Source organism: Sapajus apella, unplaced genomic scaffold, assembly GCF_009761245.1.
Source record: "Sapajus apella isolate SASKATOON/1434 unplaced genomic scaffold, GSC_monkey_1.0 scaffold30, whole genome shotgun sequence".
Classification (NCBI taxonomy): domain Eukaryota; kingdom Metazoa; phylum Chordata; class Mammalia; order Primates; family Cebidae; genus Sapajus; species Sapajus apella.
In genome coordinates this window covers 15,160,778-15,178,256 of record NW_022436970.1, presented here as the reverse complement: position 1 = coordinate 15,178,256, position 17,479 = coordinate 15,160,778, and the positions used below count along the sequence as shown (strand labels likewise).

General features: G+C 39.3%; 1 protein-coding gene across 2 annotated transcripts in view; it reads right to left on the bottom strand.

Annotated features, from left to right (window-relative positions):
- The window catches only part of DOK6 (docking protein 6), a 459,594-nt gene that overhangs the window by 85,985 nt on the left and 356,130 nt on the right, over positions 1-17,479 (bottom strand). The gene's annotated exons all lie outside the window — the stretch shown is intronic.

The window sequence follows — 17,479 nt, the reverse complement described above, 5'->3', positions numbered from 1 at the left end:
TTCTGTTTAACCTGTTGGTGGTATTTTGTTATAGCAGGCTGAGCAAACTAAGTACTGTGTCATGGGCAATCTAAGAGTTATAGAAACTGTTTAACTGGCAATTTTTAATGTTATGAACTTTAAGCAATGTATTAGAAATTGGCCTGTTTGTGCTCAATGACTAAGATAGTATTTCAAGCACTTTTATTAGATAATTTTGTTGATTCTAATTTTATACTCTCGCTAAAACTTTTTTTTTTTTTCTTTTGAGATAGGGTCTCTGTCGCCCAGGCTGGAGTACAGTGGTGCAATCTCTGCTCACTGCAACTTCAGCCTCCTGGGCTCAAGCGATTCTGCCACCTTAGCCTCCTGAGTAGCTTGGATTACAGGTGTAAAACTTCTTTTGATGACAGGCTTCAACAAGAGGACACACATCCTTAACTATTTTCATAATATGCTTCCATTAAAAGCATTAAGAAAAACAAAACTTAAAATGCTATAGTAATTTCCTAATTGAAAGAGCAGTGCATCAATTTGACCAGGATCATAAAAGTATGTCTATCAAAAAAGGCAATTTCTATCTATATTGCAAATAAATACATAAAAATTATATGAGATTATTTCTTTTTTTTCTTTTTTTTTTTTTTTTTTTTTTTGAGACGGAGTTTCGCTGTCGTTACCCAGGCTGGAGTGCAATGGCGCGATCTCGGCTCACCGCAGCCTCCGCCTCCTGGGTTCAGGCAATTCTCCTGCCTCAGCCTCCTGAGTAGCTGGGATTACAGGCACGTGCCACCAAGCCGAGCTGATCTTTTGTATTTTTAGTAGAGACGGGGTTTCACCATGTTGACCAGGATGGTCTCGATCTCTTGACCTTGTGATCCACCCGCCTCGGCCTCCCAAAGTGCTGGGATTACAGGTGTGAGCCACCGCGCCCGGCGAGATTATTTCTAAACAATGTATTTTAAGAAATTAAGATGGATACATGGGTTCAAAGTTCTTTTTTTCCTTCTCTGCAAGGGTCTGCTGCACTGATTGTTTCAGTGGACTTAGTTTAAAAAAAAAAAAATTCCTGAAATAGCTATACAAAATTCTGCAACCTTTGTTCCAGAACTCCCTTGGTATTTATGAGACTATTTCCTGAAGGCAATGCTCATCTGCTTCTCCTTTTTGCATAGGGTCAGGATTTAGAAAGGATGCTTCAGCATACACGCAGAAATCAGCTAGGTTAGGAAGCACTGATTCACTTCTTGATAAACTTGCCATCACTTTCTGCCATTTGGGGGCTTTAACTCTCTCTCCCTTCTCTTCTATTGAAACAGCAGTTTTCTAGGATATGAGCAATGAATTGGGGGTTACTTATTTAGCATCTGGAAAGAGTAGAGATCACAGCTCAACTAAGCCTGGAGAGTAGTTAAAACATCTGTTTTATTTGATGGGACAACCAACACATCTCATCACAAAGTCAACAATCTAAGAAAATAATGTAGCCCCAAAGTGTGCTGTATGGAGACTGCACTGATATTTGTTTGACTGACACAGATGAGAGTTATGCTGTCCTCAAGTTAATGAGAAGAGACCCTCCTCCCCGACCAGAAAAGAGGTTTAGATTTAGAGGGCTCTCATAGAGATAGAAACAAGGGTGGGTTCCTTGTATTCTTTCCCATTTAGGCAATATATAACTAAATAAACTTTTTAAAAAAATTTGTAAATATGAGATTTTGTAGATATCCAAGAGAAATTCCAATCCTCATCTCTCTCCTCCCCTGAACTTTGGAAGACATTTGGTTGAAAAGGTCATTCTTAAGAAACGATTCATCCTGTGTCACTCTGGCTTTGCACTTTTGTTATTTACTATCTTTTCAATTATGTTTGTGTAGCAAACAGCCTTGGTAGATAGATAGAATGTCTTCCTCCAGGGCAGGGGGCAGATTCATTTCCTGACCAGGGCAGTATAGATCCTATCTTCCTCCAAGGCAAAGGCTGGGCAGGGTTGCCAGCAGCGCTCTGACAGGATTGGGAGTTCCTAACTCGGATCCTTGGCTGTAGCAATATGTAGCCACATCCACCTTGATTGCTCCATGTGGCCCTCTGGGACCAGGCAACAGGGAAACCTATAGAAACATGAAACTCATGATGGCTTTCTGTGCCATAGGAATAAAGTCCTCTGTCTCTGACTCAGGAGTTTTTTGTGTTTTCTGCCAACATCCATGAAACTAATAGGCAAGGGAAGCAGGGCTGGTAGCATCTTTCCTGTTTTGCTAATCTTTGGTTGTCTCTACTCTTCCCATCTCTTGAATCTAAATTCCTGTATTAAATTTCCTCCATTGAACTGTCTATCACAGGCTCCATTTACTTAAGTGGACCCTGAATAAATACAAAAGGCTACCTTGCTATGTCCCAAATTTACTCACTATGTTTGCGTTGAAAGGCATTAAGTTATTTTTGCTCTTTGCAACTAAAACTAACAAATCTCAATACTAAAGAATTTTGAGAAAAAATTTAAACAGGTTAGTATGCCATATAGGGACTTTAGCTTACTTATGTATAAGTAGAATTATGACTGTTGTTCCCCAAAAAGTCATCAATTCTCCTTAGGTTATTTCATGTTTACATCTTAATATAAAACCATCAAATTCTTGTAGAATTTTTAAAAAAATGTTTTTGTAAGTCCTTTCATATGTTTATATATTTGGGTTTTACTTCGGATACTGTTTCTATATTTTTATCAGTGACTTGTTTTCATTTATGTAAATTATATTTTTCAGCTTTGTTTGTGCTAATTAATTTCCACCTGCTGTTTTTCTTAGGTTGTCATCTTGATCTTTTTTTAACCTTCTCAAATTAAGTATTTTTAATTATAATTTCATTTGGTAAAAGCATCTGCTTCTGAATGAAGCAGAATAGGAGGTATTCTTTCTTAAAATTATATCATTGTAAATTGTAGCTTTATTTTCTTTTCTTACATAAAGTATTGCTTGTATATATTGTCTTAAGGTAATGATTTTTTTTGTACACTTCTATTCTTTTTTATAGAGATGAGATCTCACTGTGTTGCCCAGGCTGGTCTGGAACCCTGCCCTCAAGTAATTCTCCCACCTCTCTCCCAAAGCACTGCCATTACAGGTATGAGCCACTGCACCAGGCCATCTGTGCAATTTTTATTATTAGTTTTTAATTAATGTTTTGTAATCAGAGAACATGCACTGAGTAATTTCCATATATTGAAGTTTATTTTTCATTTTAACCTAATATATGACCAATTTCTGTACAATTCATAGTTACTTAAAAAGATACACATATTGATGTAGAGTCTACTACACACACTCAAATATACACCTGATAAACACTTCCCTCTGCATTTCCTTCTCTATTTAATTTCTAATCTGTATCATGATATGAATGTGTTAATTGCAAATGACTAATTAGCATGTTTCTGCCCATTTCCTCTTGTATCTTTAAGTACTTTTTAACTGTACCATAAGTTGACAATTTATATTTATGGGCACATGATACTGTAATTTATGAATGCAGGTGAAATAAATCAATCCAACATAACCATTAATTCAAAGACTTATCCTTTTTGTGGTAAGAACATGTGAAATTCACTGTATTAGCAATTGTGAAATGCACAATACAGCATTAGTAACTATATTTGCCACAGTAGAACCCCAAACCAAAATATACTCCTCTTGCCTGAGATTTTGTACCCTTTGACTGTCACCTCCCTGTTGTCCCCAGCCCCTACCTTTGTAGCCAATTTCTGCTTTCTACTTCTATGAGTTTATAGGTGAGAACATGTGGTATTTGTCTCTTTGTGCCTGGCTTATTTAACTTTGCATAATGTTCTCCAATTCCATCTATGCTGCTGAAAATGACAGTTTTTTAAGACTGAATAGTATTTTATTGTATATGTATTCCACATTTTTTAATCCACTCATTTGTTAGTAAACACTTATGCTGATTCCATAAACTGATGATTGCGAAGCATGCTGCAGTCAGTATAGGAGAACTGCATCTCTTTGACACTGATTCAAATCATTTGGGTAAATATCTAGAAACAGAATTGCTGGTTTTGGGTTAGTTTTATTTTAAAATTTTTGAGGAACCTCCCTGCTGTTTTGCACAATGGTTGTACTAATTTGCATTCCCAGCAACAGTGTTCAGGGTCCCCTTTTCTCCATGTCCTCACCAGCACTTGTTACCTTTCATCTTTTTATAATAGCCATTCTGACAGGTGTGAGAAGATATCTCATTGTGGTTTTTATTTGCATTTCCCTAATAAATAGCCATGTATAGCATTTTTTATGAACATTTGTAGCCATTTTTATGTCTTTTGAGAAATGTCTACTCGTGTTCCTTGCCCATGTTTTCATGTTCCATTTTTAAGTAGCATTTTATACATGAAAATGGTGTTTTGATTCACAAAGCTTTTTTATTAGATTCACAAAGCTGACTGCTTTATAGTTCTATAACTTACTTTCTCCTTCCTTTAGCTAGGTTATTAAACTCTACTTGTAAAAGTTCTGCCCAGCCCCAGGGTTCAACTTAATGTCCATCTTCTAGCCCCTGCTCTTCCAAACAAATAATTTAAGAATATCCTCTACTTTCTCCTAGGAAGTCTGGGCTTCCTTTTCAAGAAATAATGTTGTTCATCATCCATTAATACCTTCTTTGTTTTATCTGCACTTGGTCTAGTACAAATTATGGAGAATTTTAACATACGTTTTATATATATTTTTATATATATATATATATATACACATATATATATATATATACACATATATATATATATATATATATATATACACACACATATATATATATATATGATGCCTTTTCCTTATTTTCAGCCAAATTCAAATATTCCATACTTTTATTTTCCTTTAGTGATTTTTACCTGGCATTTGACCCAGAACTCATTGACTTTTATCTACTTAAATCCTCATAAAATTCCTGTAAGATAGGAAAGGGATGAAGTATCCCTCCTTAAAATGAGAGGAGGCTGAAGCTTTGAGATTATTAACTGACATTCCCAAGGCCATTTATCCTGAAGCAAAATTGGAATCATGATTCTGCTCTGTGCTTTTGTTTTTTTTTTTCACCATCAAGATATTCTGCATAATACCTTTCCTCATAATCCTGCATCATAAATAGTATTAAATATTGCTTTATTTTGTGAAAGATTGAAGATGGCTGAAAATTCTTCTAAAAGCAGTCATTCAGAAATTGTCTATATTCTCTCCTTTTTAAAAAAAATTTTCAAGTTCTGGGGTACATGTATAGGATGTGTAGTTTGTTACAAAGGTAAATGTGTGCTACGTGGTTTGCCGCACTTAACCAACTCATCACCTAGGTATTAAGCCTAGCTATCTTTCCTAATGCTCCCCCTTTCCCACCCCACCCCCCAACAGGCCCCAGCGTGTGTTGTTCCCCTCCCTGTGTCCATGTGTTCTCATTCAGTTTGCACTTGCAAGTGAGAACATGCGGTATTTGGTTTTCTGTTCCTACGTTAGTTTGCTGGGGATAATGGCTTCTAGCTCCATCCATGCCTATGAAAAGGACATAGTCTTGTTCCTTTTTATGGATGCATAGTATTCCCTGGTATATATGTACCACATTTTCTTTATCCAGTCTATCAGTGGTGGGCATTTGGGTTGGTTCCATGTCTTTGCTATTGTGAAGTGTGCTTCAGTTAACATATTCATGCATGTATCTTTGTAATAGATTCATATTCCTTTGGGTATACATTCAGTAATGGGGTTACTAGGTCAAATATTTTTAGTTCTAGTTATCTGAGGAATTGCCACACCATCTTCCACAGTGGTTGAACTAATTTACATTCCCACCAACAGTGTAAAAGTGTTCCTGTTACTTCACAGCCTTGCCAGCATCTGTTGTTTGATTTCTGCCTTAATTTCATTATTTACCCAGGAGTCATTCAGGAGCAGGTTGTTCAACTTCCATGTAGTTGTGTGGTTTTGAGTGAGTTTCTTAATCTTGAGTTATAATTTGATTGCACTGTGGTCTGAGAGACTGTTATGATTTCCCTTATTTTGCATTTGCTGAGGAGTGATTTACTTCCAAATATGCAATTTTAGACTAAGTGCCATGTGGTGCCAAAAATGCATGTTCTGTTGTTTTGGGGTGAAGGGTTCTGTAAATATCAGGTCCACTTGATCCAGAGCTGAGTTGTCTCAATAATCTATCGACAGTGGGGTGCTAAATTCTCCCACTATTGTGTGGGAATCTAAATCTCTTTGTAGGTTTCTAAGAACTGGTTTTGTGAATGTCGGTGCTCCTGTATTGAACGCATATATATTTAGAATAGTTAGCTGCTCTTGTTAAATTGACCCCTTTACCATTATGCAATGCCCTTCTTCTTTTTTTTTTTAATCTCTTGGTTTAAAGTCCGCTTTATTAGAAACTAGGATTGCAGCCCCTGCTTTTTTGTTTTCCATTTGCTTGGTAAATTTTCCTGCACCATTTTATTTTGAGTCTATGTTTCTTTGCATGTAAGATGGTTCCCTCCCATTTATCTGGGCTGCTTAGTGACTGTTTTGACCAGTATAACATATGGTAGGTGTGACATTATGTCTGCTGTGGACATGACCTCTAAGGCCCTTATTCCAGCTCCTCTTCCTCTCATTTCTTCCAAGTTAACATGTAAGGCTGTGTACATGTAAGGCTGCTATTGAGGGAGGAAGTTTCAAGAAACTACGTCTACAAGCCATGCAATTCAAGGTTTAATTCTTCTTAGAAAACCTAGCAATTTTCTTTTTTTTTTTTTTTCCCATTTATTTATTTTATTGCATTTTACATTTTGGGGTACATGTGAAGAACATGCAAAATTGTTGCATAGGAACACACGTGGCAGTGTGATTTGCTGCCTTCCTCCCCATCACCTACATCTGGCATTTCTCCCCTTGCTATCTCTCCCCAGCTTCCCACCCCCCACCTTCCCTCCCCTATTTCCCCCCAACTGACCCCAGTGTGTAGTGCTCCCCTCCCTGTGTCCATGTGTTCTCATTGTTCAACACCCGCCTATGAGTGAGAACATGCGGTGTTTGATCTTCTGCTCTTCTGTCAGTTTCCTGAGAATGATGGTTTCCAGGTTCATCCATGTCCCTACAAAGGACCCAAACTCATCGTTTCTGATGGCTGCATAATATTCCATGGTGTATATGTGCCACATTTTCCCTATCCAGTCTATCGTCGATGGGCATTTGGGTTGGTTCCAGGTCTTTGCTATTGTAAACAGTGCTGCAATGAACATTCGTGTACACGTGTCCTTATAGTAGAACGATTTGTAATCCTTTGGATATATACCCAGTAATGGGATTGCTGGGTCAAATGGAATTTCTATTTCTAGGTCCTTGAGGAATCGCCACACTGTCTTCCACAATGGTTGCACTAATTTACACTCCCACCAACAGTGCAAAAGTGTTCCTATTTCTCCACATCCTCTCCAGCATCTGTTGTCTCCAGATTTTTTAATGATCGCCATTCTAACCGGCGTGAGATGGTATCTCAGTGTAGTTTTGATTTGCATTTCTCTGATGACCAGTGATGATGAGCATTTTTTCATATGTTTGTTGGCCTCACGTATGTCTTCTTTTGAGAAGTGTCTGTTCATGTCCTTTGCCCACTTTTGAATGGGCTTGTTAGTTTTTTTCTTGTAAATCTGCTTTAGTTCTTTGTAAATTACGGATATCAGCCCTTTGTCAGATGGGTAAACTGCAAAAATTTTTTCCCAATCTGTTGGTTGCCGATTCACTCTAATGATTGTTTCTTTTGCTGTGCAGAAGCTGTGGAGTTTGATTAGGTCCCATTTGTCTATTTTGGCTTTTGTTGTCAATGCGTTTGGCGTTTTGGTCATGAAGTCCTTGCCTACACCTACGTCCTGAATGGTTTTGCCTAGATTTTCTTCTAGGGTTTTTATGGTGTTAGGTCTTATGTTTAAGTCTTTAATCCATCTGGAGTTAATTTTAGTGTGAGGTGTCAGGAAGGGGTCCAGTTTCTGCTTTCTGCACATGGCTAGCCAGCTTTCCCAACACCATTTATTGAACAGGGAATCCTTTCCCCATTGCTTGTTTTTGTCTGGTTTGTCAAAGATCAGATGGTTGTAGATATGTTGTGTTGCCTCCGAGACCTCTGTTCTGTTACATTGGTCTATATCTCTGTTTTGGTACCAGTACTATGCTGTTTTGATTACTGTAGCCTTGTAGTATAGTTTGAAGTCTGGTAGTGTGATGCCCCCTGCTTTGTTCTTTTTGCTTAGAATTGACTTGGCTATGCGGGCTCTCTTTTGGTTCCATATGAAGTTTAAGGTGGTTTTTTCCAGTTCTGCAAAGAAGGTCATTGGTAGCTTGATGGGGATAGCATTGAATCTGTAAATTACTTTGGGCAGTATGGCCATTTTCACGATATTGATTCTTCCTAACCATGAACATGGGATGTTTCTCCATCTGTTTGTGTCCTCTCTTATTTCGTTGAGCAGTGGCTTGTAGTTCTCCTTGAAGAGGTCCTTTACATTCCTTGTTAGTTGTATTCCTAGGTATTTTATTCTCTTTGTGGCAATTGTGAATGGAAGTTTGTTCTTGATTTGGCTCTCTTTAAGTCTGTTACTGGTGTATAGGAATGCATGTGATTTTTGCACATTGATTTTGTATCCTGAGACTTTGCTGAACTTGCTTATCAGTTTCAGGAGGTTTGGGGCTGAGACGATGGGGTCTTCTAGATATACAATCATGTCGTCTGCAAACAGAGACAATTTGACTTCCTCCTTTCCTATTTGAATGCCCTTTATTTCTTTTTCTTGCCTGATTGCTCTGGCTAGAACTTCTAATACTATATTGAATAGCAGTGGTGAGAGCGGGCATCCTTGTCTGGTGCCACATTTCAAGGGGAATGCTTCCAGTTTTTGCCCATTCAGTATGATATTGGCTGTTGGTTTGTCATAAATAGCTTTTATTATTTTGAGATACGTTCCATTGATACCTAGCTTACTGAGTGTTTTTAGCATAAAGGGCTGTTGAATTTTGTCAAAGGCCTTCTCTGCATCAATTGAGATAATCATGTGGTTTTTGTCTTTGGTTCTGTTTATGTGGTGAATTACGTTTATAGACTTGCGTATGTTGAACCAGCCTTGCATCCCCGGGATGAAGCCTACTTGATCATGGTGGATAAGCTTTTTGATGTGCTGTTGCAATCGGCTTGTCAGTATTTTATTGAAGATTTTTGCATGTATGTTCATCATGGAAATTGGCCTGAAGTTTTCTTTTCTTGTTGAGTCTCTGCCGGGTTTTGGAATCAGGATGATGTTGGTCTCATAAAATGATTTGGGAAGAATTCCCTCTTTTTGTATTGTTTGGAATAGTTTCAGAAGAAATGGTACCAGCTCCTCTTTGTATGTCTGGTAGAATTCAGCTGTGAACCCATCTGGACCTGGGCTTTTTTTGGGTGGTAAGCTCTTAATTGCTGCCTCAACTTCAGACCTTGTTATGGGTCTGTTCAGGGTTTCGGCTTCTTCCTGGTTTAGGCTTGGCAGGAGGCAAGTGTCCAGGAATGTATCCATTTCTTCCAGGTTTATTAGTTTGTGTGCATAGAGTTGTTTGTAATAATCTCTGATGATGGTTTGAATTTCTGTGGAATCTCTGGTGATATCACCTTTATCGTTTTTTATTGCATCAATTTGGTTATTGTCTCTTTTCTTTTTTATTAATCTGGCTAGTGGTCTATTTTGTTGATCTTTTCAAAAAACCAGCTCCTGGATTTATTGATTTTTTGAAGGGTTTTTTGTGTCTCTATCTCCTTCAGTTCTGCTCTGATCTTAGCTATTTCTTGTCTTCTGCTAGACTTTGAGTTTTTTTGATCTTGCTCCTCTAGCTCTTTCAGTTTTGACGATAAGGTGTCAATTTTTGATCTCTCTTTGCTTCTCATGTGGGCACTTATTGCTATATATTTTCCTCTAGAGACTGCTTTAAATGTGTCCCAGAGATTTTGGTATGTTGTGTCTTCATTCTCGTTGGTTTCGAAGAACATCTTTATTTCTGCCTTCATTTCATTGTTTATCCAGTCAACATTCAAGAGCAAGTTGTTCAGTTTCCATGAAGCTGTGCGGTTCTGAGTTAGTTTTTGAATTCTGAGTTCTAACTTGATTGCACTGTGGTCTGAGAGACTGTTTGTTACGATTTCCGTTCTTTTGCATTTGCTGAGGAGTGATTTACTCCCAATTATGTGGTCAATTTTAGAGTAGGTGTGATGTGGTGCTGAGAAGAATGTATATTCTGTGGATTTGGGGTGGAGAGTTCTGTAAGTGCCTATTAGGTTTGCTTGGTCCAGGTCTGAGTTCAGGTCCTGGATATCCTTGTTAATTTTCTGTCTGGTTGATCTGTCTAATGTTGACAATGGGGTGTTAAAGTCTCCCACCATTATTGTGTGGGAGTCTAAGTCCCTTTGTAAGTCATTAAGAACTTGCCTTATGTATCTGGGTGCTCCTGTATTGGGTGCATATATATTTAGGATCGTTAGCTCTTCTTGTTGCATTGATCCTTTTACCATTATGTAATGTCCCTCTTTGTCTCTTATGATCTTTGTTGCTTTAAAGTCTAATTTATCAGAGATGAGAATTGCAACTCCTGCTTTTTTTTGCTCTCCATTTGCTTGGTAAATCTTCCTCCATCCCTTTATTTTGAGCCTTTGTGTATCCTTGCATGTGAGATGGGTTTCCTGGATACAGCACACCAATGGGTTTTGTCTTTTTATCCAATTTGTCAGTCTGTGTCTCTTGATTGGGGCATTTAGTCCATTTACATTTAGGGTTAATATTGTTATGTGTGAATTTGATACTGCCATTTTGGTGCTAGCTGGCTGTTTTGCCCTTTAGTTGAGCTGGTACTTGTTGTTCCTTTATATGTGTAGAGCCTCTTTCAGGAGCTCTTGTAGAGCTGGCCTGGTGGTGACGAAATCTCTGAGTACTTGCATGTTCCCAAAGGATTTTATTTTTCCTTCACTTATGAAGCTTAGTTTGGCTGGATAGGAGATTCTGGGTTGAAAGTTCTTTTCTTTAAGGATGTTGAATATTGGCCCCCATTCTCTTCTGGCTTGTAGGGTTTCTGCTGAGAGATCTGCTGTGAGTCTGATGGGCTTCCCTTTGTGGGTAACCCGACCTTTCTCTCTGGCTGCCCTTAGTATTTTCTCCTTCATTTCGACCCTGGTGAATCTGACGATTATGTGCCTTGGGGTTGCTCTTCTTGACGAATATCTTTGTGGTGTTCTCTGTATTTCCTGGACTTGAATGTTTGCCTGCCTTGCTAGGTTGGGGAAGTTTTCCTAGATAATATCCTGCAGAGTATTTTCCAGCTTGGATTCATTCTCTTCGTCGCATTCAGGTACGCCTATCAAACGTAGATTAGGTCTTTTCACATAGTCCCACATTTCTTGGAGACTTTGTTCGTTCCTTTTTACCCTTTTTTCTCCAGTCTTGCCTTCCCGTTTTATTTCATTGAGTTGATCTTCGACCTCTGATATCCTTTCTTCTCCTTGGTCAAGTCGGCTGTTGATACTTGTGCATGCTTCACGAAATTCTCGTGTTGCAGTTTTCAGCTCCATCAATTCACTTATATTCCTTTCTATTTTGTCCATTCTTGTTAGCATTTCGACAAATCTTTTTTCAAGGTTCTTAGTTTCTTTGCATTTGGTTAGAACATGTTCTTTAAGTTCACAGAAGTTTCTTACTACCCACCTTCTGAAGTCTGATTCTGTCATTTCATCACACTCATTCTCCATCCAACCTTGTTCCCTTGCTGGCGAGGAGTTGTGATCCCTTTTAGGAGGAGAGGTGTTCTGGTTTCGGGTGTTTTCATCCTTTTTGCGCCGGTTTCTTCCCATCCTTAAGGATTTATCCACCTGTCGACTTTGTAGTTGCTGGCTTTCAGATTGGGTCTCAAATCTTTCAGATTGACGTTCTGTTTGTTGATGATGAGGTTATTTCTGCTTCTTGGTTTTCCTTCTGACAGTCTGGCTCCTCTGCTGTAGGTCTGCTGAGGTTCACTCCAGGCCCTGCTTGCCTGGGGTTCACCTGCAGCAGCTGTTGAACAGCAAGGGTTGTTACCAGTTTTCTTCTTCTTCTATCTTTGTCCCAGAAGGATACCCGCCTAGTGTCAATCTGATCTCTCCTCTATGAGGTGTCTTTTTGGATATATAGGGGTCAGGGAGCTGCTTGAGGAGACGGTCTTTTCTTTATAGGAGCTCAAATGGTGAGCTGTGAGCTCTGTTGTTGTTCATTCAGAGCTGCTGGGCAGGTACTTTTAGGTCTGCTGCAGCAGAACTCATAAACTGCTTTTTGTTCCCAGGTGCTCTGTCCCAGGGATTTAGGGCTTTATTTATGAGTTTCCGTTATGCTGCTGCCTTCTTTTATTTTTTTTTTTTTTTCTTTTTTTTCCTTCAGACCTGCCCAGCCCAGCAAGGAGGCAGCCTAGTCACTGTTGGCCTATAGCAGCTTTGCTGAGCTGCTGTGGGCTGCGCCCCGCTGCCGAGTGAACTTCCCTGCAGTCCTGTTTATATGGGTGTAGTTAGAACTGCTTTGGTGATGGTGGCCCGCCTCTGTTGGGGCGGAGTCTCTGCTGTGGCGTGTTGCCTTGGCAACGGCAGGCTGCCTCAGCAATGGCGGGTTGCCTTGGCAATGGCGGGCTGCCTGGGTAATGGCGGACGCCCCTCCCCCACAGAGCTGGACTGTCCCAGGTTCAGCTGCGCTTGCTGTGAAATTCTCAATCCAGAGTTTCTGGTTGCTGTTCTTTTGTGGGGGTGGGGCCAGCCGAGCCTGATCGCCTGGCTCCCTGCCTCAGAGCCTTTTTTAAGTTGGTGTTCCAGTCGCCTGTTGAAGAGGCGCCGGGGTCTGTTTGTTTTCCCCTGCGGCCACTCACTGCACTGGCTTAAACAGCGGCACTGAGGTTTGTGGCGCTTTTTTTTCTTTTTTTTTTTGCCCTGGAATCTACTGTCCTGGTTCTCTGCTCATTCCCCTTTTTGAACCAGCATATGGGCGACTTCCCGTGGCTCCAATCGCCAGCCAAAAGGGCACCCGGACCGGTGTATTTTGTACGGAGAACCGCGGCTCTGGGGCGCCGACAAAGCAGCCGCGCGGGGCAAAGCAGCGGCGCCGGCCGGCACAGCCGTGCTGGCCACGACAGCCGCGCTGGTGAGCGTGGAGCACCTCTGCCCGGGAATTTCCTAGTCTGTGGGCAATAAAAACGCGGCGTCCACTCACCCTCTGCGCTTTCACTGGGAGCTGCAATCCTGAGCTGTTCCTAAACGGCCATCTTGGATCTCCTCCTCCCTAGCAATTTTCTTACAGATGGGAACTCAGTATGCAGAAAAATTCAAGAATTTTCTCAAGGTACAATCTTAACTACAGAGCTCCCAATAGAAAACAGTTCTCTAGACTCTGAGCCCATTGCTCTTTAGACTTTGATGCTGATATCTTCTGAAAAAAAGAAAGAGCTTCTTCCCCAATATATTGCAATGTGAACATCCAGCCTCTCCCTTTGAGAGGACCTAAGTTACCAGGAGGAAACAGGTGGGCCTAACAAGCGTTGGGAATTTTATGAAGGTATTGGCAACCCACACCTCGTCATGCTTTTACCGAAAATATGATCTAGGTAATCTTACTGTCTTTGAAATTTTTTCCTTTGTCGATTTGAGGCTTTGCTTGCCCCTGTGATGGACATTGATGCTAATCTGTGTTCACTTATATAAAATTCATTTGTATCAAAAACTGTCAACTGACTTTCCTTTTGCTCTTTACCTCTCTAATGATTGCTTAAAAATTTACAAGTTGGATTAGCAGTTGAGACAAATCTATATACAACAGACAAGAAATTTAGCATTTATAAATTGACATTTATGAGCTATTCTCTATGTGCCTGGCAATGTGCAAATTGGTTTCATATGTTATACCACTGAATATTCACATAAATTTTCAACAAATATGCCATCTGAACTTTACAGACAAGGACAATGAAGTGCAGAGGGATAATATAATTTGTTCATGGTGACATAGCCATTGAGTGATGGTTCTGAGGTTTCAGAGTCCTGATGTTCTTCCCTCTTCCCCATGACTCACTGTAGAATAAATTACTGGATCTCTTCTTCAGGATACAGATGAGAATTACACCAACTGAGTAAATTTCACAAAACCAGAGCAGAAATGTGAGTGCCTCTTTCTCACATTTAAGACAGAATGCCCAGTGTGCATGGCAGAATCAGAAGGTAGTTAAGCACATGAGTTTTGCTTTCCACCAATGTGTTACCAGATGACAACTCCACAGCTGCCTCCTAATTTGACCTCAGGAAGGCACATAATTTTTAAGATTCGGTTTCTCATCTTTAAACTGGAGTCAAGGTAATGTACCTTTAAGTGTCATAAATATTATATAAGATATACTTTTGGAGTGAAAAGCATATTGGAGTGAAAAGCATAGTGTTTGTCACGTGTTAAGTGCTTGGTAAAGACTGCTGCTTTGGAATTTCTACTCCTGCATGGAAGAAGTGGCAGACAGCAAAGGGGTCTATGTGTGGATATGTGGCCAAGACATGAAAATTTATCCAAATTGAGGTGTTAAAGGAATGACAATGAAGACAGACATACAATTTGATCTAAGCCTAATTAGCAAATAGAAATACAACCCCCCAAATGAATATGAGGAATAGCTGATCAATATGAGTAGGTGGGGAAAAGTGAAACAGAGAGACAAGTGAGACAATAGTAGCAGAATGTGTGTTCATGTGCGTGCATTGTAAGCTGGAAAGGGTTAACCATAGCTTTCTCTGTATGATGAAGAGAGTTAAGGAATGCCTCTAGGTGCATCTGCCAGCATGTTCCCTGGTATGACTGACACAAGAGGGACTGGGTGAAAAAATAACTTTAAATAAAGAAATATTGCAAAGGTACAAGTGAACAGAAACATGCAATGTGACACGTGAAATGTATGTCAGTTATAAAAAGAAATGTTATACTGCTTAATAAGAAAATGCTGCATGCAAATGCTCTTTCAGTTGAGAACAGTAAGTTTTATTTATTCTTGGAAAAGAACTCAAACCTGAAAACCATATGGGAACAGAGACCACAGAGACCTTCAGCCAGCCATGCTTGGCACTGTTTGTACTCATTTAAACAGTCCTCTGAAGTCTGAAGGTTTATGGGCAATTGGTTTCTCACAGACTTAATCTTCTATTTTATTCAAGATAAATGGAAAGGAATTAGAAGATACCTGTCTAACCCTGTAGCAGAATGACAAATAAAATGTAATATTTAGATGATCATTTAATGAAAGGTGCTAGATGTCATTTTTTTTCCCATTTATTTTATTGCATTTTAGGTTTTGGGGTACATGTGAAGAACATGCAAAATTGTTGCATAGGTACACACGTGGCGGTGTGATTTGCTGCCTTCCTCCCCATCACCTACATCTGGCATTTCTCCCCTTGCTATCTCTTCCCATCTCCCCACCCCCCACCCTCCCTCCCCTATTTCCCCCCAACTGACCCCAGTGTGTAGTGCTCCCCTCCCTGTGTCCATCTTTCTCATTGTTCAACACCCGCCTATGTCACTTAATTGAACTTTGCAGGATAATATTTTCATTAAACCTAAATATGAGTGTTATTGTATATTTCAAATCATGTATTGGCCGGGCTTGGTGACTCATGCCTGTAATTCTAGCACTTTGGGAGGCCGAAGTGGGCAGATTGCCTGAGCTCAGGAGTTTGAGACCAGCCTGGGAAACATGGTGAAACCCTGTCTCTAGTAAAAATACAAAAAATTAGCTGGGGGTGGTGGTATGTGCCTATAATCCCAGCTACTAGGGAGGCTGAGGCAGGAGAATTCCTTGAAACCAGGAGGTGGAGGTTGCAGTGGGCCAAGATCACATCAGTGTACTCCATCCTGGGCAACATAGTGAGAATCTGTCTGAGTAAATGAATAAATTAAACCATGTATGGACTAAAATATTTTCAGGAAGTCTGAAAATAAGCCAAGTTTGGGAATAACAGCAGAAACTCATTTTCAACACCATTTCCATTGGCAATCAGTAATGCATTTAAGAACATGTATATTCTTTATCTGTTTATTTGTAAGTGGACACATTTACAGAGCTGCTCTTTGAATATAAGGAACATGATAAATATGTAAGAAACATTAAAGTTTTTAGTGATTTAAATTCAAATTTTGGGCTCTTTTAAAATTTTAAAAATCTAAATATTTAGAGGCTATCATTAAGCTCATATAATTAATTTCCAATATCTGCATGTACTGAAAACTGGGATGAATTTTTAGTGATGGTTAGAACAATTTTTCCCACTGAAAGCTAAATTGTTTCTTGCTAGCCATTTTATGAATTAGCTCATAATTACTGAGTTTTTCACTAAAGACCAGGTGGTTTTCTAACACTCTGAAGTACATATTATATCGTTGTACCTCACCCAACATCTTTTAACTACAGGTAACTACAACAGAGTACGTGACTTGCTGAAGGTCACATCGCTCTGCTGCAGTCTTTCCCCAGAATCAACCTCCTAAATCCTACTGTGTTTCTTCTACAAACTGCATCTGCGTTCACTGAATACATCCAAGGAACTGACATCTCTGCTCACATGCACTGAAAGTAGCCTTCATTATCCTTCTAGGCAATGCTTATATCAACTTAGATTTTAGTGGCCTACATTTTAAAAACACTTCAATTTTATAGCATTGTTTCAAAGAAAAGATAGTCTGAGGCATTGGGTTGTATATATGTATGTCGCCATAATGTCTGTATGTTGAGGCATTTTGATTAACCTTTGAAATCTGATATTTTCATTTATGAAAACTATCCACAATTATGCAGCTTTCTTCATATTGTTCAGTTCCAGCAATGTAAATAAACAAAATTGTATTTTAACACAGATGGCGATCTTTTGTGTTAGGAAATCATTTTTATTATACAGAATCAACTTTAATCTATTTAATTGCATTTGAGAAATACATAATATATATATATATATATATATATATATATACATGAAGTACATTTTCTAAAGTGACATCTAAAGTATCAAATTTTAAGGAAACAATAAATTTTAAGAAAAAACATCATAGTCTAATTTTTACTCACATGAGAGATTAGACTGATTTAGACAAATTACACATTGCTTCCTCACTATCTCTACCCCCTTTGTATCTTTATGCAGAAATACGTGTTTGTTCTTAGGGTATGTATGTGTGGGTGTTTGTTTTGTTTCGTTTTGTTTTTGAGACGGAGTTTCGCTATTGTTGGTTAGGCGCGATCTCGGCTCACTGCAACCTCTGCCTCCCAGGTTCAAGTGATTCTTCTGCCTCAGCCTCCCGAGTAGCTGGGATTACAGGTGTCTATCACCATGCCTGGCTAACATTCTGCATTTTTACCATTTTTAGGAAAGTGATCTGCCCGTCTCGGCCTCCCAAAGGGCTGGGATTACAGGCATGAGT